Below are 25,226 nucleotides of genomic sequence, written 5' to 3' on the forward strand. Positions count from 1 at the left end.
GTGGGTCCCAAAGAATGTCTAATCAAGTTGTCTGTTGCAGGGTGCCAGTGGAATTGTTCGTGTTACCTGGGTGCTTGACAGTGGAGCGTCAATGCACATGACTGGCAACAAATCCCTGCTGGAGGACATAAGAGAAGGTGCTGGCCCTACAGTCAGTTTTGCTGATAACAGCAAAGGTCGCACTGTGGGATATGGCAAGTACAAAATTGGAAGGATCATCATAGAAGATATTGCAATAGTTGAAGGACTTCAACATAATCTCCTGAGTGTCAGTCAATTCTGTGACAAAGGATATTATGTTCATTTTGAAAAGGAGATATGTATCATCAAACATATCAAGGATAAGCGTCCTTCACTATGTGGCATAAGGAAAGGCAATATATTCGTAGCTGATTTATCTTCAGGACCTGGAAATGAAGTTCACTGTTTCTACGCCAAAGCGTCTACTGAAGATAGTTGGTTATGGCATAAGAAGCTCTCACACCTCAACTTCAAAACCATGAACTCTCTAGTCAAGAGAGATCTAGTGAGAGGTTTGCCTTCCCTGGAATTCTCAACTGATGATCTCTGTGAAGCTTGTCAGAAAGGAAAAGCGAAGAGAGCATCTCACAAAGGCAAAACCATCAATACCATTACAGATCCACTTCATTTGTTGCATATGAATTTGTTTGGCCCCGTGAATGTTGCATCTATTGATGGAGGAAGATATGCCTTAGTCATTGTGGATGACTTCTCGAAATTTACTTGGGTTTACTTCCTGGCTTCTAAGGATGAAACCCCGTTGACAGTGATTGATCATATAAAGTTAGTTGAATTGGATAAAGGTGTGCCAGTCAAAGCTGTAAGGTCAGACAATGGCACAGAATTCAAGAATCAAACTCTAATCAACTTTTATTCTGAAAAGGGAATTAGAAGGCAGTATTCAGCACCAAGGACTCCACAACAGAATGGAGTCGTCGAAAGAAAGAATCGTACATTGATTGAAGCTGCAAGGACTATGATTGCTGAAGCGAAGCTTCCTCTGTACTTTTGGGCTGAAGCTGTGTCTACTGCCTGCTATACCCAGAATAGAACTTTGATCAATAAAGATCATATGAAAACTCCATTTCATCTGTATAACAACAAGAAACCTTATGTCAAACATCTTCATGTCTTTGGAGCCAAGTGTTATGTTCTCAAGGATGGTGAAGAGAACTTGAACAAGTTTGAACCAAAGGCATCTGAAGCAATTTTTGTTGGTTATACTAATAATGCTTATAGAGTTTTTGTAATTGATACTCTGTCAGTGAAAGTTAGTGTCAATGTTACATTTGATGACACTAAACTTCCAAGTATACAATCTGCTGATCCATCTGAATCTCTGAAGTTTGATAACTATCCAGATTCTGATTCAGATGATGATGTGCCACCTGAGGTTGCAACAGGTGATGACAACAATGATAATGATCCAGGCAATGGTGGAGGAAATGGCAATAATGCTGGAGATTCCACTGATGCTAGTGGTGGATCATCAAGTCAACCTGGCAACAACTCAGGGGGAGCTGGTGGATCAACTAGTCATACACATCAGCCTAATGATAATACAGCTGAATCATCAAGGACACAACTTCCAAGGGAAAGGATTTGGAGCAGAGATCATCCCTTTGATCTGATTATTGGTGATCCTGATGTCGGTGTAAGGACTAGAAGTGCTACGACAAATGAATGTCTATTCTCTGGTTTTCTATCACAATTAGAACCAAAGAAAGTTGATGAAGCACTGGCTGATCCTGATTGGGTTCTTGCCATGCAAGAAGAACTCAATCAATTTGAGAGACAAGAAGTCTGGGCCCTGGTTCCAAGACCAAAAGGAAAGTCTACAATTGGATCTAGATGGGTCTTCCGTAACAAGTTAGATGGTGATGGCATTGTTGTGAGAAACAAAGCCAGACTGGTTGCAAAAGGTTACTCTCAGGAAGAAGGAATTGATTATGATGAAACCTATGCTCCAGTTGCTCGTCTTGAAGCCATCAGAATATTTCTTGCATTTGCTGCACACTCCAACTTCAAAGTTTATCAGATGGATGTGAAAAGTGCATTTCTGAATGGAAAGCTAGAAGAAGAAGTATATCTGGAACAGCCCCCTGGCTTTGAAAATCCAGAATTTGCTGATTTTGTGTACTTCCTATTCAAAGCTGTCTATGGGCTTAAGCAGTCACCAAGAACATGGTATGACACCCTCTCTGAATTTTTAATTGAAAATAAATTTACTAGAGGTGTCATAGACAAAACTCTCTTTTACAAATTGCATGATAATGATATGATATTTGTTCAAATATATGTTGATGATATTATATTTGGTTCTACTAACGATAACTTGTGCAAGAAGTTTGCTAAGTTAATGCAGAGTAATTATGAGATGAGTATGATGGGTGAACTATCCTACTTCCTTGGTCTTCAAGTAAGCCAAAAGGAAGATGGAATATTCATTTGCCAGTCAAAGTATGTCAGAGATCTTCTAAGAAAGTACAATCTAGAAGACTCTTCTCCGGCAAAGACACCCATGGCCACTGCCACAAAGCTTGACCAGGATAAATCTGGTAAGAAAGTTGATATTACAAGCTATCGAGGTATGATTGGCTCATTACTTTATCTTACTGCAAGTAGACCAGATATCATGTTTGCAACATGTTTATGTGCTAGGTTTCAGGCTGATCCTAAGGAATCACATCTTATAGCCGTCAAAAGAATCTTTAGATATCTTAAGGGTACACCTGGTTTAGGTATTTGGTACCCTAAGAATACTGGTTTTGACTTAACCGGCTATACAGATTCTGATTATGCAGGTTGCAGGATTGATAGAAAGAGTACGTCTGGAAGCTGTCAATTTTTAGGACGTCGGTTGGTTTCCTGGTACAGCAAGAAGCAACACTCAGTGTCCACTTCTACTGCTGAAGCTGAGTACATAGCTGCTGGCAGTTGCTGTGCTCAGATTCTCTGGATCAGAAACCAATTAAATGATTATGGTATTTCTGTCGACAAAATTCCAATATTTTGTGACAATACCAGTGCCATAGCCATTTCAAACAATCCAGTGCAACACTCCCGGACCAAGCACATAGATATCAGGTATCATTTTATTCGAGAACATGTCATGAATGGAACTGTGGTGTTACATTTTGTACCCACGGCTGATCAAATTGCTGACATCTTCACTAAACCACTTGATGAATCCACTTTCTCTAAGTTGGTTTGTGAGCTAGGGATGTTAAATATGCCATGATTCTCTTTGTATATATTATATATTTGTTTTATATATTATTACATATTTTCGTGAATTTTCTGTGTAATTATATATATTTTATTAGATTTTATATAATTGTTTGTACATTATCTGATAATTTTCTGAGTAATTATGCATGTTCATATATGTTTATGTTAATTTTCTAAGTGCTGCATACTCCCCTGTATTATTGTTCAAGCATTTAGATAATTATTTGTGTCTATTTTGTATTTTTCGAAATTAATTAAGCATAAATATTAGTTTTTAAGTTAATTCATTTTAATGAATTAAAGTTAAATTCATAAATATTTATATTTAATTAAAGTTGAATTTTACAAAATATTTGTGTAATATTTTAGATATTATTTGTATTAGGTTTTTGATTTTATGTGTAAAAAGGTTTTATTTCAAAAGAAATCAAAAATCATAATACATATATTATATTTCTGTTTTTTTTTTATTTATTTCGGTATGACAATTGTGGATTGTCATACCGTGTGTGTTTGTCTTATTTTCTGTCCGGTATGACAATTGTGGATTGTCATATTCAGGTCATGTGAAACGTTTTGATTACGCTTCAAAACCTCGGCATGACAATCGTAATTATTGTCATACCGAGTCTTGTTCTCACCTACCACGCGGATAAAAACCTCGGTATGACAATCACAGAAATTGTCATACCGAAGTCTAATAACCCCTATGACATTATGTGCGTTTGTCATACCGCAGTTTAAATCCCCTATGACATTCACCTTCATTGTTATACTCGCATTGTCATACACATACATACACTGTCGATACACACACACATCTCCATTGCTCTTTTTCATCGATTTTTCAAGTTTTCTCGATACAAAACTTGATGGTTACTTATTTCAAGCTATATTTGCTTGCTGGTTTCGTTGATTATCACATATTAAGTCGAATTTCTGCCAAATTCTTGCTCGAACCGAGTCCGACTGAGTCGAACGATTTAGCCTGTTTTTGACCGAGTTTTCGCGAGTCTTTGCCGAGTTTGTGATTCCTGGACCTTGGATTGTCTGTGTTGATCGATTGTTAGCTGATTTGGGGCAAAAATTTTCGAAACCCTCTTTCGGTATTTCGAATTTTTAGGGTTTTTAAGTGATTTAGGGACTCGTTTGGCTAAGTGAAGATTAGTAGGACTTAATTGGGTTATTGTGGATTTAAATTGGCCATTTACAATTTAATTAATTTTTAATTCGAGTTTAATCAGTTAATTCGAATTATTAATTAATTGGTTAATTGTTAATTAATTATTAATTGAAATTTACGAGAAATTTGAGAACTATCATTTTATTTGAAAAATTCTCGTCTAATTCAATTTTTAATTATAAAATGGCTGGCCAATTTGTTATCGGTGAGACCAACTACAACGGATTTTTGGACCCTGATTCCAGCTTGGAGAGATTCAGACCTTGGGTGAGGTTTCTGAATAGTCAAAGTTTAGTCAGCACGGCCATCACTGCTCATGCTGATTTACAGATTCGTCCGCTCCAAGACTTCTACTCCTCTGCACTCAATACCACTCTCTTGGACAGCTACAGGGTTTCGGGAAATATTACTGGAGGTCGGAGCATTACCATTTCAGTAGATGATGTCAACAGAATTCTTGGGTTTCCACGAAACAACTTTGCTGAGATTCCGACAGATGCTGAAATTACTCAATTCTTTCAGACCATTCTTTATCAGGGAGAGATACATCTACCAAGAATGCTGAAAGGGAACTTGAAACCTGAGTGGGATTTATTCTTCGATACACTGGCAAAGGTCTTTTCCCCAACCACTCGAAGTAACTTCAATATCATATCCTCCCTTCTTCAAATCATTGGATTCTGCATTGTTCACAATCGACGAATCAACTTTGGCAAGTTGATTCTTCAGTCGATTCTAAAGAAGTTGGGACCACTCAGTAGTCGATCAGTTGCACAGAACCCCAGGGTTGTCTGTTTTTACCCTCGGTTCTTAATGCTGTTTTTGAATGATAAGATGACGGACGCTGAGAAGAATTCATACTTCAACTCTCCAATTGCACCAACTCAGCGTGTCTGTACGAAGTTGATGAAAGCTCTGACAAACAAAAGAAAATATGAGAATCTTCCACTCATAGTGACTCCATACCTGATGGAGCAGATCAATGCTCAGCCACAACAACTTCATCAATTCCAAGTGGCTCAACCTCAACAGCAACAACCTCATCTGCAACAGCCTCAACAAGCTCAACAACAACAACAGCAAATACAACAACCAGAACCACTCCAAATACAACAACCAGAACAACATCAATCCCCATACCAATTACCACATCAATCTCCATACCAATCACCACATCAATCTCCATACCAATCACCACACCATTCCCCTCTACATCAAACACATCAATCACAATCATTTGAAGACGAACCTCAGGAATACAACTTCTTCGAAGCTCAACCGTCTTCATCTGAACCTCTACCACAACAACAACACACCCACTATATACCACAAACACAATCAACCTCCCAACCTTTACCTGCTGACTCAACATCAAATCCAGAGTTGCAGTCCTTTCGACAGGACCTACAGGTAGCTCAGCCTACCAGCAATGAACCTGACAACACACAGGTTCATAACCTAGCTGAAGATTCTCTTCAACAAATATTCGTTTCTCCAAACACATCAACCAACACTTCAATGCAACCTGTTCGTAAAGTTGCGAGGAAACGGAGTTCGAGTAGTTTAATGAGTCAACCCGCAGCTCTGTCTTCCATAAAGAAGCCAAGGTTGGAAGCCCTGGAGACATCTGCAGCCTCATCCTTGCCTTCCCAAAAAGGCTTGGACTTGGAACAGGCAATGAAACAGTCTCTGGATTCATTCTCTCAACAGGATGAAGCCATTGAAGTTGACCGTTCTGCCACGGTACCCTGTACAGAGTCAAGCACTGCGCTAGCACTCACGCTAGTGCAAGACCAAACAAATACACAGGTTCCTATGTTTACTGATTGCACAGATTTTCAAAACCAGTTTATCATGTATGAAAACTATTCTGATCAAACTTTCTTTTCTGATCAGGCGGTACTTGGCAATGTGCAAGTAAACTTGCCCTCACAGGCTTCCGGAGGACATTTTGTTCCTCCACTACCTTTGAACCCATCTCAGGGAGCATTGGTAGTTTATACAGGTACAGCTGGAAGAGTGCAAACAATGAGTGATGAAAGGCAAACACCGAGCGATACACATGCACGTGAGGCTAGTGAAACAGCTATGAGTGTACGTGAGGTGAGTGCACACACTGACCCGGCTCTGTTTGAGGAACAAATGTCTAAGCTTAGAGCTGAATTAGCCCGGATGATAGCTGAAAATGAGAGGCTAAAGGGTGCACAGTTGGTGACCCTAGAGAAGAAAGCTGATGAAAGGCCATCCAGTTCTTCCAGGGATGAGCTTAAAGGAGAAATTCAAGAGTTAACTGTCGAGATGAGATCTAATCATGCACTGTATATGTCAAAATTTGATGATATCGACAGGAAACTGGATCAACTCCTAAGGAACTCAAAGTCAGATGCTGATACCTCCAGAGAGGATCCCTCAACTAAGGGGGAGAATAGAAGAGATAGAGGAGGAGATGGAGACAAAGGTGACAGGGGCAATAGTTCGAATCAAAGTAACAAAGGGAATACTTCTGAATCTGCTCCTGACAATTCTGGAAAGTCTAAAGGCAAAGAGCCGGCACATCAATCTGAGAATGTCTTTGATTCTGATAACTATGATGATTTTCCACAAGACATGGATGATGATGACGTCTTCGATGCTACCTACCGTCAAGCAGAGGAAGAAGGCAAATTTGAGGAGAGCTATCTGTTTCAGGATGAAGAACCTGTTGACCCTGAACACGAAGAAAATGTCCGGAAGTTTAAAGCTGAGAATGAAGCTAGGAAGCGTAAGCTTCGTGATTACCAGAAACTTCTAGAGGACAAGTTGATAACTGAAGAGCAAATCAAGATAGAGAAGCAGAAAATCTATGATGCTGCGTGCAAGCAGAAGAATCTTGATATTAGAAGGAAAGTTGGAAAAAGCTGGGACATCGCAAAGAGGATTTTCAATGGACCTCAAAGGGAGTCTTTCAATGACAGAAAGTTCTTATCTCTGATCTACGATCTTCGAGAGGTAAACCCTGACGAGGATATCTTTATGCATGCCTTCGCTTTAGAAATTGATTACTTGACTGTTGGAGTCAATAACTTGCTAGAACAGTGGGAGCTGATTGTATATACACGGAGAAATGGTTCATTTAGATTATCTGTTGAATTTCTTAAATCATTCTCTGTGTCTGAGCTCTGGGTACTTCGCAATAAGGTAAAGCGATGCTCCAACCTGAATGAACTTCTTCGTGACAAGCTGTTGGACTGTGCTGTCTTCAATAGTCCACAAGTTGTCAAAAATCCATACAGTATAAAGTTCATTCACAAGGAGCTCTTATGCACTGTCAATCTAAATGAGGAGGCTTTACCTAAGTATCCTGCTAAGCGACTGGCTCTAGCATCCACTCTACTTCGAACCAAGGGCTTCGCTTCTAAAGCCAAGTCTGATGCTGATGATGTGATTCTAGCTTACTGCACCCGAAGGAATATTTCTCAATATTTCCGGAGGATGAAGAATGTTACAAAGGCTCAGCCATCGGATTTCCAGGAAGACCCTGTAGAGTTGGAAGTGTTACATCAACTGGCTCTGGCACGGGAACGTAAGAAGCGTGGTGAGTCCACTACATCAGAAGTGCCAACCAGAGAAGAACCATCAACTCCTGTCCTTCACAGTTCAGATATCGATGAAGGAGAAGTTGATCTTTAGATTTGATAAGGAATTTGTAATATATGTTCAGTAAGAACATCCTTATGTAATCTATTGTACTTGTTTGAATTCTGGTGAATGTTTAATGAAATACCAGAAACTTTTTGCTATTTACAATTCATGTTTAATCCTTTGTCTTATCAGTTAGTTGAGTTATCCTCTCGATAATTTGCATGTTATGTTAACAAACAAATAGGGGGAGATTGAAAGGCATATGTTAAGCCTATTTGTATTTAAGAGTATCAACTCAACTCTGATAAGAAAGAAAGTAAATTAGCAAGCACTATTGAAGGAATCCGTACGAAGAACGTCAAGTGATTTATTAAAATCATATGTCTGAAGAATTTCAGGATGCTGCTGCACACCACTGAAAGAAGTTCATTAATATGTTCAAGCCTCAGTGTACAAATAATATTTTGTAGCACGTCCAGAAGTCCAGAAGGTATAAAGTTTTAATACTTTATTTATTCAGAAGATTCCAAACTATTTCTACTTATGAAGAAGAACTACGAAGACAAAGACTCGATGAACAAGCCACTTCACAAATGTTTAATTGATAAAGAATATGTGATTCAGCTAGATACAGATGAACCAGACAGTACATTTGTGTGTCAGCTACTCCGATTAAATATTCTGCATCAACAATAGGTGGTCGTTCAATCAAGACAAAGAATCAGATCTTTTAAAAGAAGACAGAAGACCTGCTACTGAAGCTGTGCTCAATATAATTATTCTTTTAATTAATTCACATCTCAAACTAATTATATAAGTTATGTAATTTATTTATTAAATTAATTCACACTCGAATTAATTTAATTTATGAATTTATGTAATTAATATAATTAAGTGGATAATTATTGGATTAATTATATAAGAAAAATCATTGTTTATATGCTTTTTGGGCACGGTATGACAATCCAAAGGATTGTCATACCGCACCATGACATCTGCCTTAGTCAGGAGGCATGACAAACCAAAGGTTTGTCATACCGAATGACTTAGGCATGACAATTGATCATTGTCATACCGAAGTCACAAGGTATGACAATCCCTTGGATTGTCATACCGTTTGTCATACCACTTCAAGACTTAGCCTCCAAGGTTTGATTGTCATACCTTCCCACTGATTGTCATACCGTTTGTCATACGGATGTCATACCTATTCAAAATCAGCATGACAATGCTTGTAATTGTCATACCTTCCCACTGATTGTCATTCTGATTGTCATACCTTCCCTTAGATTGTCATACCTTCTCATTTGTGCCATGACAATGCTTGTAATTGTCATACCTTTTGTCATAGCACTTGTGTAATTGTCATAGAGCTTCCTAAGGGTTGTCATGCCTAGCTTTGTCATACAAGTTCAATGGTTTGCCTATATATATGGCTTCACCACTTCATTTGTTCAATGTTCATTGCATTGTAAAGCTTTCAAGTTGTGCTAAACTTGCTATTGTTTAATCCACAGTTTTCTGTGCTTTGATCACTCGGTTGTTTTATTCCGCTAAGTTAGAATACTTCCTGTCAAATTTATTCTACGAACTAGTGGACTTTAAAACGAACCATATTAATTATATAACGACTTAAAAATTGTTATATTAATTAATTTAAATCTGTTTAACAAGTTAAACTCCAATCAGATTATTCCGCCGCGATTATTTTGTGACGATTGTATTCAACCCCCCCCTTCTACAATCGTATCTGGACCTAACAAAGCTCTCTATGGACTAAAGCAGGCTCCAAGGGCATGGTATGAAACTCTAGCTCAATTTCTTATTGAAAGTGGATTCACTAGAGGTACCATAGACAAAACCTTGTTTTATTTGAATCATGGTAATGATCTGCTTTTAGTTCAAATCTATGTTGATGATATCATTTTTGGTTCCACTAATGCTAAACTCTGTCAAAGATTTGCCAAGCTCATGCAGTCTAGGTACCAAATGAGCATGATGGGGGAACTCAGTTATTTTCTGGGTTTACAAGTTAAACAGACTGAAGATGGGATTTTTATCAATCAAGCCAAGTACACCAGAAATCTCTTGAAGAAATTTGGTATGCAAGACAGTTCAGCTGCAACTACTCCTATGGCAACAGCAACCAAGCTAGACAAAGATACTGGTGCATCAGTGGATATCACAAACTATAGAGGAATGATTGGATCTTTGCTTTATCTGACTGCAAGTAGACCAGACATAATGTATGCCACATGTCTATGTGCAAGATTTCAGGCAGATCCAAGAGAGCCTCATCTGATTGCAGTAAAGAGGATATTCTGATATCTCAAGGGAACCACATCATTGGGATTATGGTATCCTAGAGAATCAGATTTTAGTCTAATTGGATACTCTGATGCAGATTTTGCAGGTTGCAAAATTGACAGGAAAAGCACAAGTGGGAGTTGTCAATTTCTGGGTGGAAGACTTGTTTCTTGGTACAGCAAGAAGCAAAAGTCAATATCAACATCAACAGCAGAGTCAGAGTATATAGTTGCAGGCAGCTGCTGTGCTCAAATTCTTTGGATGAAGAATCAATTGTTGGACTATGGGTTATCCTTTTCTAAAATTCCTATTTATTGTGATAACCAAAGTGCTATTGCTATGACAGGAAACCCAGTTCAACATTCTCTGACAAAGCACATCAGTATAAGATATCATTTTATAAGGGAGCATGTGCTGGAAGGAACCATTGAACTTCACTTTGTTCCCACTGAACAGCAGCTAGCAGACATATTCACCAAACCACTATGTGAAGCAACCTTTACTAGGCTGGTGAATGAGCTAGGAATGATATCAGGAACTGAGTAAACATAATGGTCAGATCTTTCAAGTTTATATTGTCAAATTACCATATGTATTGCTCACAAATTTGCCATGATATACTCTGATTGTTAAACTCTGATGACATTCTCTGATGATATACTCTGTTTGTTATACTCTGATTGTCATTCTCTGACGATATTCTCTGATGTTTGTAAACTCTGAATCTTGATAAATGATCTCATTTTATTTCTTTGAGACAAATAACCTGTGAAGATACTATGAAGCATGATCTGAATTAGTAATCATGAATCTCAGTTAAGTTCTTCAATCTTGATCTCAATTTTGTGCAACTGTATTACACAAGAAGCATGTTAATATCATTGAGACTCTTTTACTTCACATATCTTAATTATAAGTGAGACTGATTAATTTGAATTTTCTCTCATTAAATTAGAGATGCACAGTGGTTATAAACTCTGATGACTTTATATCTAAGCCAATACACCCCAGATGATAAGCATGGTACTCCTTTGAGATCTTAGATGTCTATATGACAGTGACTGGGAAGACCCAAACATTTGCTGGTATTAAGTAATTGCTAAGATTTTATAATCAATGGTGACCAGTCACAATCTCTGATTACTGGAGAAATACTGATGCAAAATTATATTTAAAGGTCGTGCCTCATTTGCACTGAGAAGCGTCCTTAAAAATATATATATATATATATATATATATATATATATATATAGGGGGTATTTAATTGCATAATTCTTCATCAGAGTATGTCACTTCTCTATGTCTTGAGAGTTTGAACAGATTATATTTGTCTTCCTTATTCTTAGGAAATTATGAAATTCTTTAGTCTCTGATTTAATATGTTAAATCACACACATTATTTCACAAGCACATTATTGAGCTATGGATTTTATGACAAAATCTGATTTTTGATGAATTTTCTAAACATTATGTCTTATTCTGAGGTACTTAGAAATTTATTTTCTTTGTTTTAAATCTCAGAGTTTAAAATTCGAGGGATTTGATCTTGATTTTTTTTAAATCTTGTACATCTCAGGAGTTTAAATATTCAGAGAATGTGAAGAGAGTGTTCCAAACGGCTGTATTGTTAGTGGGCTTACATGTAAAACTTTTTAATAGGAGAACGTGTAATCAGCATTTATAACTGCACAAGTTTTACTGCGCTCATGATTACTATTTTCTTTTCTCCATGCCACTAACACTCATCTACCAGTTAAAATCTGACAGGTGTACAGCTGAACAAAAGTCCAAGCGTGTACAGCTAAACAAAATCTGAAGAGTTTATCAAATCAGATTTTATTGCTTGTTATTCACTTATACACTTCATCTTTACACACACACTCTCAACAAACTCTTAAGCTTTTCTCTCTGCAACTCAAATCTTCTCTTACACACTTTCTCAAACACCTTTCTTCCTTTACAAACTCTGTTCTAATGGCGACTTCAGCGTTTACTCATGCAGGTGTGGAATTTGTTCCCAACAACCACGCTGCTATTCTTAACACAGCAGATGCTCCAAGGGATTATCATCCAATCCAGCAATTCCTGGCACAGAGTGCCCTGGCTACTGCTCTTACCGCTCCTGCCAGACTCTCTGGAAGCCAAATCATCACTTTTTGGAGGACAGGGCAATATGATAATGGTGGTGCAGATGGATCACCATCTATTGTGTTCGAATATGAAGGGGAGGAGTATGCTGTTACTCCAGCCACAGTTCGTCAAGCATTCAACATGCCAGAGAATGCAGCTTACATCACAAATGGAGATACCAATCTCAGGGGCATGATGAATGCTCTGGGCTACAGTGAATCGCTTGATAAATTGGGACAATTAAAGCGTCCAGGACTAAGAAGGGAATGGAGCTTCTTCTTTGACTGTATCACGAGGGCTTTCCAGAAGAAAAGCACCAACTGGGATGCTATACCCATGGATATGCTACAAATTGGGTATTCTCTGATCTACTCTACTAATTTTGATTTTGGTAGATTAGTTCTTAGAAATATTGGTGAAAGAATGCATGAAAATAGACAAATCATATATTTCTCAAGATTTTGTCAATTACTGTTTAATGCCACTGTTGGTGAGGTGGATTTCGCTGTTGATGATGAGATCAAGCCCTTTAGGCTTCATAAAAGGGTGTTCAAGGACCTCATCTCAAAAGATGAGAAGTATCCAATCCAGAGGCCTCTCCTAATTCCAGCTCCAGTTAGAGCTAGGATGGATTTGCCCCCAGTCCAACAACAACAACCCCAACAACAACAACCTCAACCTTCCAGACCTCCCACAGCAAGCAGATCTTCTGCATCCACGTCAACAAGGGCTACAAAGTCTGATGCAGCCCCTTCCACTGTGAAGACCAGAACCTCTGTTGCTACACAAGTTCTGAAGACAAAGTCTGATGTGCCAACAAACTCTGATACAGTTCCTACTGTAAACTCTGATACAGTCTCTAAGACTTTAAACACTGAAGCTGCTTCTCCACCAAAGCAGAAAAGAAGGAGACTTGTTGCAGCTTATGACTATGATGATCTGGAACCCTCTCATGCAACAAACTCTGAACCTCCTCAGGCTAGCCCTCAGTCAAGAAAAGTTAGATTTAAAGCAAGGGCAAACAAGCCTAAGAAGGCAAAGGTACCCATTACTGAGATCACTGATTTCACTATTGAGGAAGAGCAAGCACCATCTACTACACTTCCTGATTCTTCTCAAGCTCTGATGGTGCATCCTCTTCAAGCTGTTCCACTCTCTACTGCTACAGCATCTTCTACTTCATCTGAAGTAGATGAGGAATTAATCTGCAAGGAACCAGTTACAACTGAAGCTGGGACAACATTGTCTGATCCTCACACTCCAATCTCTGATCATGGACCCTCCACTCCAATTCCTCAATCTCCATTGAAATTTCCTGAGGGTGCCATAATTCATGATACAGCTCCAGAAAATTACAAGTCATATGCTGTAGTTGCAGACTCTGACAAGGTAGTATTGGAAGCATTGCAGTCACTTGCTAAGGCTGGTAAAGAGCCCAGCAAATCAAAATCTGCAGAACAAGAGAATGTTGTTCTAGATCCTGTTGAAGATGATGTTGATCCTGCATCTGATGATGATGAGGATGATGAAAATGAAGATGATGAAAATGAGGATGAAGTCCCCATGTCTCTTCAACAACAGAAGTGGGAGTCTACCAGTCAATACAATGCCAGACTGCAGACTCTGAAGACAAACTCTGAGCCTCTTCCCAGGGATCTTCAGGTTGATCCACCTAATGAAGTATGGGATAAACTCTGGCTGAGTCACCAGCATTCTCTGGAGCCAGTAAAGGCTGAAGAATTTCTATCCTTGACAGAGAATAAAATTACAAACTCTGATGTCATGTCAAGCCTCAAAGCCACAGTTCTATATCTGAAGACATTTCATACTGCTCATGCTCAGACATCTAAGTCCGTAGATGGTCTTAGAACAGAGGTAGCTAACTTGTCTGAAACTCAGAATATGGACAAGAAAAGGCATTTACTACCTCTGAAGGAAGACATGAAGAAGCTGGTGTCTGCAAATCAATCTCTGGAACTGAGGATGTCAAACATTGAGTCCACTCAAGAGACAATGTCTAAACAACTTGAAGCCATCCAATCTTCACTTTCTCTGATAACCTCAGTACTGATTCCTGATGAGGATGATGTCAAAAAGGGGGAGAGAGTAGCAAAAGTCAAATGCAAGTCTACTTCTCAAACTCTGAAAAAGAAAGAAAAATGATGATGATGATGATGTGGATGACTTCACAAAGAACAAGAGATTTCAAGCTGCAACTGGTGGAAGAGTTTCAAACTCTGACAGTGCAAAACAGTCTAAGCAAAGCTCAAAGTCTGCTCCAGCTCCAACACACAATGTCACATCTGGATCAAAGCAAAGACCAGTGGCTGGATCAGATAAACCAATGACTGATGAAGAATATGCTAGACTGATATTTGAACAAGAAAATCCAGAAGCTAAATTGGATTTGGAGTTGATTGCTGCAGAGGAAGCTGAACTGAAGAAAGAATATGTTGAAGCTATAAACTCAGGACAAATTCAGAAACCTGCAAAATCAACTGCCAGACCAAAGGAAAAAGGAATAATGATCAAGGAAACTACTATTGCTGATCAGAGTTTACCAATCAAAAAGGTATACTCTGAAGATGAATATACAAGCAAAGGCAAAAGCATAGTAGATGATTGCCTTGAGAAAGGCTGGATTCAGAAGAAGCCTACAACCTCTGACAAAGATCAAGTTGTAAAAGGAAAGAAATCAGAAGCTGCAATCTCTGACAAAGCTCATATTGCAGAATCACAAGAAGAAAAATTAACCTCTGACACAGCTCAAGTTAATGAGGAAGCAAAGAAAGATACAACCTCTGACAAGGCTCAAGTTGTGTTTAAACCAACTATCACTCCCTTATCAGGATTTGTAAAGCCTAGTTTGATGACTGAGATAAAATTTGACAAGGGTTCAATTCAACCAATCTCTCATCAACAAGCAGGAAGAAATAAAGGAGGGTTAGGATCAAAATATGAAGTATTTGAGCAGAGCATAGCATCAATGCCTAATGATCCCTCATCCCTCTGTGCACCAAAGACTGGAGCTTTGCAAGAAAGAATGGACAAGCTTGATTCAGTTCAACTGGTGAAGAATGACAGAGGTGATAATGTTCTCATATACTTTATGTCTGATGGAACAGTGTTTAGAGTTATTGAAGCTGATCTTTATGCTAAACACTGGGAAGAGTTGAGATATGTTCAGTACATATTTCAAGTGAAGAACAAATCATGTCAGCACATCTCAAATCTGATCAAGGATCAAATCAAGAGAAAGATGGGTATAACAGGAAACAAGAATGTTGGACCTTTTATTCCTAAGTACTTCAATGATCAAGGTCAGCTAGTTGAGATGAAGAAGAATTCAGCAAAAATAGAAACAGTAGCTGGAATCAGTGTTCTTACATTCAATGAAGAGTCTGATAAAGCTTACTACATCAGGTTGGATAAAGACATGAGAAGAAACAAGATCTATGATCTTAGAGCTGCAATCTATCAAACTGGAGTTTCAGATCCAGAACTAAGAGAGATCAAGAGACAGATGATCACAGCACTTGCAGAAGCTGAAAGAGAACTCCTCAAGGAATATTTAAAGACAGCTCATGGTGTCTATGAAGCTAAGGAGTAAAGTATCTGTAAGTTTAAAAAGTTTTCTGTTATGGTTATATAGCTAAACTCTGTTGCATTTGACTTATTTTGACATCATCAATTATCTGTTAACTTGCACATAACATATTTATGCACAAGTTGGGGGAGATTGTTAGATATAATTGATGATTACTAATGTTCTTAAAGTTTGTTTTAGAACAGGAGTGATCAGAGTTTAAGTTGGAAGCTGATCAGAGTTTAATAAAGTCTGACCAGAGTTTAATAAAGTCTGATCAGAGTTTACATAGTCAAGACTCGTCAGAGTTTACACGTGGAAAGAGCTCAGAAGCGGATATACTTCAAGGAAGGATAGAAGCGGAGGAGTGATTTGCTGACTATGGAAACCAAACAGAAAACAGTAGCAATCTTTGATTGATAGAATACATAGCTGATTTATAGGATATCAAATCAGAGATTGATTTTGTAACTGTGTATATATAGACACAGATTAGGGTTACTCTATACGAGTTGAGTTATCGAGTATATTTTACAGAACCCTAGCAGCTCTTAGTGATACTCCCTCCGTCCCTTTTTATCTGTCCATTTTGGAAAAAAAAACACATACCAAGGAATACTTGATTGTATAAACTTTTTCATTAAATACCTCTAATTAATGTCTTGAAAATGGTGGAATATCCCTACTTTATATCTTGAAAACATGAATTCAACCAAGTTTTAAATAAGTCAAGCCTTGAAAATTGAAATTATGAAGATATATTTGAAAAACTATCAATAAATTAGTTTTGAAAGTATAAATGGACAGATAAATAGGGACAAATTTTTACTTCCAAAATGGACAAATAAATAGGGACGGAGGGAGTAATATATAAATCACTGAGAGAGTTTTTGTAACCGATTAAGCTTTGTGAATAAGAGTTTACTGCTTTCAATCTCTTATATTGTCATTCTGTGTGATTGATTGTGTTCATTATATAAACTAATATAGTAAGTTTATAGGACCTAACAGGAACCCCTAAATAAAAACCCCCAAATCGGAACCCCTAAATCGGAAACCCCAAATTGGAACCCCCAAATCAAAACCCCAAATTCAAATCTATAAAAAGGTATTGTACATTGGAGAGAAATTCGTAGAGAAAAACTGAGTAGCTTACCTAAATGAGCTTTCGATCTTTCTACATCAAGGGAGCAGCTTTAACTGTGGGAGCTTCGGTAGAGAGATTAGATTCAGCTTCGATTAGCTTTGTTGATGAGAGACTGAGTTTAGCTTCGTTGACGAGAGACTGAGTTTTGTAGAGATGATACTGAACTTCGGAGAGACTGAGGTTAGGGTTCTTACAATTGAGAGAGACGAGAGAGATGAAAGTGAGAGAGTGACGTGAGTGTTTATTTTGTTTTTGTTTTTTTTTATTGCTCCTGAAAAAATTAATGGGGGGAAATAATTCATGGGGGGGGGGGAGAATTGGTAAACGGCGGAAAAGAGCGCGGGGCGCGTATTTTTTTTTAAATTGTACTTAAGACATCATTCGGTTTTGGGAAGCGATGTTTGAACACCACAAAGACATCGTTATTATAAAAGACGATGTCATAAAACCTTTTTACATCGGTCGTATCAGGGAGCGATGTTAAAAGGTTGATGTCTATTCCAGTTTTTCTAGTAGTGTTTATAGATGATTCGGGATTGTCTAACTTTCATAACAGGGCAATCTGCATTAGCACGAATAAAGTCATACATATAGACGAAACTCTCAAAGTAATGGTTGAAGGATTAGGTTACTGGGTAAGAATGAACGAAACTAATCTGCTCCCTCTAAGACAAGGCTTCCGAGAATATTATGACATACAGGAAACTCTCTCTGAAAAATCTTCCAAAAAAGCATTATGCAGCGAGGCCTCAGTCCCTGGTAGTTTAAGTTGAAACAATGATTCCCCCAAGGGGGAAGCTAGAAATGGTGGAAGACATGCACAGTTACTATAACCTCAATGATCAGAACGATCAACTGCTCAGGAGAGAGCATGTTCGGCACCTGGATCAGTGGGAGTCTAATATATGGGAGATACATGATAATAGTATTGTTTCAAGTAAGCAGGAGGACGAATTATTTAACGATAGCATAGAACATGCTTACAATATGGCAACATCTGAGGAAACGAGAGGTAATGAAGTTTACTTCTTAACCGGAGATCTTCAACTAGATAGACATATTTCAAATGAGATGTTAAAGATGAGTTTAGGTAAGAAAGTAGGAAGGACGAGAAAGAAGAACTTATTTAGGAATGTCTTTGAAGTTAAAGGTTTTAAGAAACTCAAAAGCAGATACAACAAGAAAAAGATGGGCCTAAACAGGTCGGTAGGAAAACGAAAGGTGGGGAGTCTTGAAAGGCAAGAACTAGTGGAATTGCACACAAAATCGGTAGGTGAGAAACTGTTAGAGAGCAAGAAAGATTTAGCAGAGCAAATTCTGGAATCCGCAGATTTAATGGGTTTAGTTCCACAAGAGAACAGAGAGCAAGCAGTAGAAAAGATCTAGCAAGTTGTGCTGGAATCTTAGAATCAGTTATCAGCAATTCTTTTCATTCATGGAACAAATTCGAATTCTTAGATGGAATTGCAGGGGTTAATTCTATTACAAGATGGAAAGCTAGACAATTATTGAGGGCATCTAAGGTAAATATATTACGCTAACAAGAGACAAAATGTGCTCAATGGAACACTTTTCAATAAGATTTGAACTGGGAAAGTAATAGACATAGATGGATCACGGTAGATTCTGTAGGACTATCTGGAGGGCTATCTTTATTGTGGTATACTAGCATTGTTGAATTGTCCAGTCAATATAGAAACATGAACTGGATCTGGTACCATGGTACTAGTAAAAGTAATCATTCAGTCGAGTTTTCTTGTGTCAATGTCTACATGCCTCATAAAAAGAAACGGAGAACACAAGTTTGGCAGGAGCTATTCTCGTTGTTCTTAAGATTTAAAGAGATGCCAATATGCTTCATAGGAGATTTCAACTGCATGTTGAATAGCCATGACAGAGTCAATTGTCAATATAGATGCCCAGATACAGAGGAACACCAGAAATTCCTAAGGAATACATGATTATTTGATCTTCCCATATTAAGGAATGAGTTCACTTGGTTTGGCACTCGAGGAAGATGCATTCGGCTGGACAGGGCATTAATAAATGAAGCATGTGGAGTTAATGGAGACTGGGTGCTAGAATCTAAAGGCAAGAAATGTTCAGACCACTCGGCCATATTACTTAGTCAAGGTATCTCCGACCGGGGTAATATGCCGTTCAGAGTGTTCAATACTTGGTTAGAAAAAGAACATGTTATGCAAATTTTTTTCGCTCATTGGGATCATTTGAAGATTACAGACAAAAACATCCATAGCAAGATAAAATCTCTTCGTAAAGCAATAAAGGTCTAGTCACACTATTCTAAATCAATAGAGGAGAGGATCAAGCAATTAGAAGTACAGAGAAATTCTATTTTAGGCGTCCCAGCTAAAGGACATGAATTGAAGCAATTAGAACATATTTTTCACGCACTTTACAGAGAACAAGACAGAAGGAAAGTGATAAGTGGATTTTATATCCACTTGGAAGCCTTCGTTTTGGCTTAAATTGATGGAATGGCCTCAAGCTTTTGATATTTTTGATATGTTTTAGTGTGGTGTTGTGTAGGTTTCTTGGAAGGAGAACGAAGAGGGGAATCATAGCTTTAATTGAAAAAAAACGCGAAGCAATCGGATGCACGAGGAGAAAGTTATGGACGTGACAAGGTTGGGTGTCAGGGCTGCTGATTTGGCGCGCCCGCCCCAATTTTGGCGCGGCCGCCCCGTTGGCGCGCCCGCCCCAACTCTGGCGCGGCCGCCCCACGACCTGAGCGGGAATTTTGGCCCGATTTGCCCGTTTTTGATCCGTTTAAAGGCCCGTTTGCTGGGAAACTTAAAGGAGGACTTGGGGAACTTAAAAGATAACCTAGAAACATTCTAAGGAGCACGTGACGGCTACGAAGAAGATCTAGATTCATAGTTTTCTTTTGTCTTCTTCCAATTAGGCGATACTTTTGGATGCTCATTCGGATTTGTTTCGAAACTCTTGTTTTACTCTTTTGATATTGTTTAGACTATTCAGTACCATGTTTAATCTTATTCCCATGATGATGAGAAGTTCGATTATGAACTAATCATTATCGTGGGATTTTAGCGGATTTATCGATGAATTTCAGTAGTTAATTTGTCTTGTTCATATGTGATGGTTTGATTTCCTCGTATTGGTTGTGCTTATTCGTCTTGGATGCGTAGCTAACATCTAAGATTGCTTGTTAATCTTTATTGAAGCGACAGTGAATATATTGATTTAGAACTTGCCCTGCGAGCATAGGTTTCGTGTTCGATAACATGACTTGTGATGTGATTTTACCCATCTTGCATCGCCCTATGTAATCTTGATAGATAACTTGCTCTTCAACCGTTATGTTTTCAAATTCTATAGACATATAGGGTCTAAGCATAATTGGTGTCTGTTTACCTTCTATCTTAATTGTGGATGTGTAGCAGTATGGTGCACGTATAACGACAGTTAGCGTGTATCAGTCTCGTGTTATCTGATTAGTTATCAACCATTACAATCGAATAAGGTAGAACTCTGAATGAAGTTGTTAATGAAGCTAGAATCCCATGTTTTATTCTCATTAGTAAATCGTATTCTCTTAGTTGATAATTCTTAGTTTCATAATTCAAATAGGATTAGTTAAGTAGAAAACCAAAACCCAATTTGATACTTGTCCAAGCATTGAATAATAATCATACATTGGTGCATAAGTGCATATTTCTGAATACACCAGTCTCTGTGGGTACGAACTTGAATAATATTCTATATTACTTGTGACCACGTACACTTGCGTGATTTTGTGCGAACAAGTTTTTGGCGCCGCTGCCGGGGACTCGGTGTTATATTTTAGTTTATGTGCTTGTCATTAGTGGTCGTTAAAGTTCAGTGACTTGGATTCTTTTCTCACTTTAGTTCGTTTGTGTGTGTTTCAGGTACTTGAGTGACGTGTATGCGAACACGTTCTCAGGCCCGTAAAGACGCATTGGCAAAAGCAGAAACGATAGTTAGTACTACAATGGTTGACCAACCACCAGTGGCGAATAATACTAAGGCTCTTAAGGCTTTTTCTGAGCCTAAAATCAATGACATTCAATCGAGCATTATCAGGCCAGCAATTCAGGCCACCACTTTCGAGATCAGACCGAGCACTATTCAGATGGTACAGAACTCAGTGCAGTTTGGGGGTTCCCCGACTGAGGATCCTAATACGCATATTCGGGATTTCATTGAGATCTGCGACACTTTCAAGTTCAATGGTGTTACTGACGATGCCATCAAATTGAGGTTGTTCCCATTCTCTCTGAGGGATAAAGCTAAGGGATGGTTGCATGCTCTTCCTGCAGGATCTATTACGACATGGGAGGATCTGGCTCAGAAATTTCTTACTAAGTTCTTCCCTATGGCCAAAACAGCTGCAATTAGGAATGCTATCACTCAATTCTCTCAGCTGTCTGGTGAAACTTTATGTGAAGCTTGGGAACGCTACAAGGAGATGCTTCGAAAATGCCCACATCATGGGATGCCTGATTGGATGGTGATTAATTGCTTCTATAATGGCTTGGGACCTCAATCGAGACCAATGCTCGATGCAGCATCAGGTGGAGCTCTATGGGCTAAGAGCTATGATGAAGCTTATGAGTTGATTGAGATGATGGCCGCGAATGAGTATCAGAATCCTACTCAGCGTCTTCATCAGGTCAAGGCAGCAGGTGTTCTAGATGTTGATGCTACTACAGCCTTGACTGCTCAAATTAAGGCTCTTACTATGAAGATAGATGCCTTAGCTAACTTGGGAGTTCAACCACCACCTAATGTTTGCGAGCTTTGTGCGAGTGCACATTCTTCTGATCAGTGTGCTATATCTAGTGAATCTGCTCAGTTTGTGAGCACCTTCCAGAGGTCTCAGGAGCCAGCACCAGCCACTTATCATCCCAATAACCGGAATCATCCGAATTTCAGCTGGAGCAACAATCAAAATTTCATGCAACAACCGCAGCAACAGTTTCAGCAGCAAAGAGCTGGACCTTTCAACCCTTCTGGTCTTCAACAACAATTTGCACCGAGGCAGCAATTCCAACACCCTGGATTCCAGCAACAAAATCATGGGGTGGCTGGACAGTCTTCCAACGAAAGATCAGAATTGGAAGAATTAAGACTTATGGTTAAAAGCCAATCGGTGTCAATCAAGACTTTGGAGAATCAGATCGGGCAAATTGCTAATGCGTTGATTAATAGACCACCAGGAACTCTTCCTAGTGATACTGAGGCCAATCCGGGCAAGAAGGAAGTGAAGGAACAGGTACAAGCTGTCACCTTAAGGTCCGGAAGGGTTACGAGGGATAAAGAATCAGCAACAGAGCGAAACAAGGAAGAGAGTGATCAACAGGTTGAAACACCCGTGCTCTCATCTGAGTCTGATAGTGGAAAAACTGTTGTTGAAGCTGACAAGAATAAAATCAACGAGGAAGCAAGCAAGGATTCAGCCAAAAAGTCTAGCCCGAAAACTGATACTGGGGTCAAGCAAATATATCCACCTCCACCTTTTCCGAAGAGACTCCAAAAGCATAAGCTCGACAAACAATTCGCAAAATTTCTAGAGGTCTTCAAGAAATTACAAATCAACATACCTTTTGCGGAGGCTCTGGAACAAATGCCGAGTTATGCTAAATTCATGAAAGGTATTCTATCTCGAAAACTCAAACTTGAGGAATTGGAAACTGTGGCTTTGACCGAGGAGTGTAGTGCTGTGTTGCAACAGAAATTGCCCCCGAAGCTGAAAGATCCGGGAAGTTTCACAATCCCATGTACTATTGGGCAATTGTCATTCGACAAGTGTTTATGTGATTTGGGAGCTAGCATCAATCTGATGCCCTTGTCTATTTTCTTGCAACTTGGTCTTCCGGAGCTGAAACCTACTAATATGTCTTTGCAACTAGCTGATCGTTCGATTACATACCCAAGGGGGATAGTTGAAAATGTGTTGGTAAAGGTAGATAAGCTAATCTTCCCTGCTGATTTTGTCATTCTCGACTTTGAGGAAGATAAGAAGATTCCAATCATCTTGGGGAGACCATTCCTTGCGACAGGGCGGACTTTGATTGATGTGCAAAAGGGTGAACTCACAATGAGAGTTCAAGATCAGATGGTCACTTTCAACGTGTTCAACGCCATAAAACTTCCATCAGATGAGGAGGAATGCTTTAAAGTGGATATGCTCGAAGCTGCAGCTCATTCGGAAATTGATAACAGGCTGAAAACTGACATCTTGGAAAGGGTTCTATCAGGTGACTCAGAATTCGGTGGTGAAGAGGAAGAAGAACACCTTCAATACTTGAATGCTTCTCCTTGGAGAAGAAGGAGGGAACCTCCAATCGAATCTCTTGGGTTATCGGAATTGAAGGATTATCATGAACGACTGAAACCCTCTATTGTTGAAGCTCCTAAACTTGAGCTCAAGCAACTTCCCGAACACCTAAGGTATGCCTTTCTTGGTGAATCTTCTACATTACCTGTAATTATTGCATCCAACCTTTCAGGTATCGAGGAAGAAAAGCTTTTGAGAATTCTTAGGGAGTTCAAATCAGCCATTGGATGGACAATTGCAGATATCAAGGGAATCAGCCCTTCTTATTGTCAACATAAAATTCTGATCGAGGAGGGTAGTAAACCCACTGTTGAGCATCAAAGAAGACTCAATCCAATAATGAAAGAAGTGGTGAAGAAGGAGATTCTTAAGTGGCTTGATGCCGACATTATTTATCCAATCTCGGATAGTTCTTGGGTGAGCCCTGTTCAATGTGTGCCTAAGAAAGGAGAGAACAACAAGCTTTACAAGGAAAAAGTCAAGAGATGGCATGATAGGAAGTTGGTGCAAAAGGAGTTCTTCATTGGCCAACAAGTGTTGCTTTTTAATTCTCGTCTCAGACTATTTCCTGGGAAGTTGAAATCTAGATGGTCGGGTCCTTTCACAGTAAAGAAGGTGTTTCCACATGGTGCCATAGAAATTTATGAAACAACACCGGAGGAATCATTTAAAGTGAATGGACAAAGAGTGAAGCCATATTTCGGAGGACCGGTGAATCGCGAGGCGGTAAGCACCATCCTCACTATTATTTAATTCTTGGGGCTTCACGTCAAGCTAAAGACGGTAAACAAGCGCTTCGTGGGAGGCAACCCACGCTTTTTAAGCATTTTCATGTTTTACTTCTTAGTTTTTTTTAAAAAAAAAAAAAAAAAAAATCGAAAAATCCACTGCCGAGCCGGGGCCCCCGCGCCACGGCTGGCGCGCCCGCGCGAGCGGGGCGGCCGCGCCGGGACGGGGCGCCCGCGCGCGCATGTCAGTAGCTTCACTGCCTCTCCGCGGCCCCCGCGCCACGGCTGGCGCGCCCGCGCGAGCGGGGCGGCCGCGCCGGGTTGGGGCGCCCGCGCGAGATGGCCAGCAGCTTTTATAAAAAAAAAAATTTTTTTTTTTTTTTGTTTTGTTTCTTTCTTGCTCGTTTTTCACATATTTCAGCCCCTTCCCTTTAATTCCCAGCAGTTTATACAACTTTTCTAACCCTAAGTAAGCCCCCAAAAATCCCACAAACACAAACCCACTTCATCTTCTCCAACCCCAACTATACATACATATACATACAACTATACAAACACCCGCCTACACCCAAAAGAGCTAGAAGATCCGGGAGTAGTAGATTGCAAGCCCAATCAACGGATTCTTCGGTTAACAAGTTCATAACCCCGGAAGCGCAAGAAGTGTTTATTCGGCTTATGGGTAAGTCAATTACTAAAGAGAGGGGTTTCGTGCTACGGGCGTAGACGTGGAGTGGCCTGTGTTCGATGCTGATATGGTTTATCCTCCAGCTGACTCTTCACCTGATGAGGGTGAGGAGAGTGATGGTTCGGGCTCCTTCTAGGTACATTCGATCCTTTTTATCACCTTCAATGAGGACATTGAATATTTTAAGTTTGGGGGTGGTAATCTAAGGACTAGTAGTGATGTGTGTGTTCATATAGGTTGC

The 25,226-nt window shown here is 39.2% G+C and overlaps 1 long non-coding RNA gene and 1 other non-coding gene across 3 annotated transcripts in view; both read right to left on the minus strand.

The window, feature by feature from the left end:
- LOC135149194 (uncharacterized) overlaps positions 1–17,482 on the minus strand; it is a 28,772-nt gene extending 11,290 nt beyond the window's left edge. For both annotated transcript variants that reach the window (XR_010287426.1, XR_010287425.1), the window contains exon 1: positions 17,236–17,482. This is a non-coding gene — a long non-coding RNA (uncharacterized LOC135149194). The remainder of the gene's footprint in view (positions 1–17,235) is intronic.
- A 4,140-nt stretch (positions 17,483–21,622) lies between these two features.
- On the minus strand, positions 21,623–21,729 carry LOC135149785 (small nucleolar RNA R71). Its single transcript, XR_010288000.1, has one exon. It is a non-coding gene; the product is annotated as a small nucleolar RNA R71 (small nucleolar RNA).
- Between the last annotated feature and the right edge of the window lie 3,497 nt (positions 21,730–25,226).

This window comes from Daucus carota, chromosome 9 (assembly GCF_001625215.2).
Source record: "Daucus carota subsp. sativus chromosome 9, DH1 v3.0, whole genome shotgun sequence".
Classification (NCBI taxonomy): domain Eukaryota; kingdom Viridiplantae; phylum Streptophyta; class Magnoliopsida; order Apiales; family Apiaceae; genus Daucus; species Daucus carota.